The following is a 2461-nucleotide window of genomic DNA, read 5'->3' on the forward strand; positions in this document are numbered from 1 at the left end:
CTCTGCCCCCACGGTCTCGTGACTTTCTTCTCTCTGTGTCTGTGTCTCTGTCTCCTTCTCATTATAAGGTGGCCTATCCCAACCCAACGTGTCCTCATCTTAACTCGATTACATCTGCAAAGATCCTATTTCTAAACAAGGTGACATTCATAGGTCACGGATAGACATGAATTGGAGGGGAGGAGGCGGGGGACACACTTCAACCCAGTCCTTGTGCTTGCTTTGGCAGCACATATACTAAAACTGGAATGGTACAGAGAAGATTGGCATGGCCCCTGCACAAGGATGACATGCAAATTCGTGAAGCGTTCCATGTTTTTCAAATATCATATATCACACATATGGAATCTAAAATATGACACAGATGAACTTTCCTACGAAACAGAAACAGACTCACAGACATAGAGAACAGACTTGTGGTTGCCGACGGGGCGGTGGGGTAGGGGAGGGAAGGACTGGGAGTTTGGAATTAGCAGATGCAAACTATTATATATAGAATGGATAAACAACAAGGTCCTACTGTATAGCACAGGGAACTCTATTCAATCTCCTGTGATAAACCATAATGGAAAAGAATATGAAAAAGAATATATATATACATGTATATAGGTATATAACTGAATCACTTTGCTGTACAGCAGAAATTAACACAACATTATAAATCAACTATACTTCAATTAAAAAAAAAATTTTGGAGGGGGCTATGCCACGCAGCTTGCGGGATCTTAGTTCCACGACCAGGGATTGAACCCAGGCCACGGCAGTGATAGCGCCAAGCCCTAACCACTGGACCGTCAGGGAACTCCCGAAAAAAATTTTTTTTTAATTGTTCACCTCTTGGTTTTTCATTTGATTTGGATTCATTCTCTTCACCTACCTCCGAATAAGTGGGGGTCTTTTATAAGGATTTTAATAGATGTTGCCACTCATCTAGTACCAATTTAAAAGATGAGAAGATACTATTCTCCACAGGTGAACTAACACATCAGATTATTAATGTGCTCTGCTCCCTTACAGAAATGCACATTTATAGGGGAGCAGCCTTTAGGGTTTGACCACCTGTATCCACTTGTATGTTTCCAAATGTAGGAGACAGTATACCTACAAAGGATTTTCTATTTCTAGGAAGGTTGGGAAAAAATAAATAAAACTCCTACTGTTTACTTGACTCTAGAAAGGATTGAAAGCTCTCTTTTTAAGTTAGCGAAGGAATGAGATAGTGACAGGCAGACCTAATAGGCGAATTTTTATTTTAAGCGAAACAACGAGGAATCATCACTGTTTCTCAGTCTTCAGGATCACCAGGTTCACCTCAGTTTATAGTCAATTGAACCCCAGTGAAGCTAAGTGATTTCCCAAGGCCACACAGTTCATCCATCACCTAAAAATTACTTACTGATCCTCTGCTACATGTAAATTTCTATGCTGGGTAGCGTGGGGGCCAGAACAGAACACTTGACTCCAACCAGATTCCTAGTCTCTTAAAATTGCTGGTGCCTCAGTACCAATCAAGGGAGTGGCACCAAACCACCAGCAGCTACTGCATTCTTTATCTCCATGTACTTTTTTTTTTTTTTTTTTTTTTTTTGCGGTATGCGGGCCTCTCACTGTTGTGGCCCCTCCCGCTGCGGAGCACAGGCTCCGGACGCGCAGGCTCAGCGGCCATGGCTCACGGGCCCAGCCACTCCGTGGCATGTGGGATCTTCCCGGACCGGGGCACGAACCCGCGTCCCCTGCATCGGCAGGCGGACTCTCAACCACTGCGCCACCAGGGAAGCCCCCATGTACTTTTTTAAAAAGCCAGTATCACTTAAGAATGTTCTTGATCAAGCAGTAAAAAGTCATTAATTTTATCAAATCTTGATCCTTGCATACACATCTTAATATCTTGTGTACGAAATGAACAGGCATAAAGCACTTTTGTTGCATCCTGAAGTTGTCCACGAAAAGCCCTTGAGTTGCAAACTGAACGAGTTGCATTTTTCATGAAATACCGTTTATACTTCAAAGAACACCTACCCAAACTAGAGTTATTCACATTTGAGTAACTGGCAGGCATTTCCTCAAAAATGAATAAAGTGAAGACAATTGACAGCATTAGTTGCCCAAGATAAAATGTGAGCCTTCGAGTAACAAGTGAAATTTTGGAAAACTTGTGCCTACCACCATGAGCTTGACAGGTTCCCAATATTTAAAGACTTTTCTAATAAGATCTATAGTCATATTCCAAAGGTAATTTTTTCTGTATTACATAATGAAGTGTGTTAACTTTTATAAGACTTGCATAACTCAGTTGATCAATATTTCCCAAATGATCAATCCATGATGTTAAAAAACCAAGCATGGGTAAAATATCTATTCAAAGTGCAAGATGGATTTTAATGTAGCAGAGGAGGAAAAGTTCATTGATATGGTTTTAGATTACACATTGCAACTTAGGAAACCAGCACTTGTCAAGCGT

At 41.2% G+C, this 2461-nt stretch overlaps 1 non-coding gene across 1 annotated transcript; it reads left to right on the forward strand.

The window, feature by feature from the left end:
- The first annotated feature begins 213 nt into the window (after positions 1 to 213).
- LOC112061958 (U6 spliceosomal RNA) lies at positions 214 to 320 on the forward strand. The gene has a single exon (XR_002890461.1). It is a non-coding gene; the product is annotated as a U6 spliceosomal RNA (small nuclear RNA).
- Positions 321 to 2461: the final 2141 nt, after the last annotated feature.

The sequence above is a fragment of the Physeter macrocephalus genome, chromosome 5 (assembly GCF_002837175.3).
Source record: "Physeter macrocephalus isolate SW-GA chromosome 5, ASM283717v5, whole genome shotgun sequence".
Lineage (NCBI taxonomy): Eukaryota > Metazoa > Chordata > Mammalia > Artiodactyla > Physeteridae > Physeter > Physeter macrocephalus.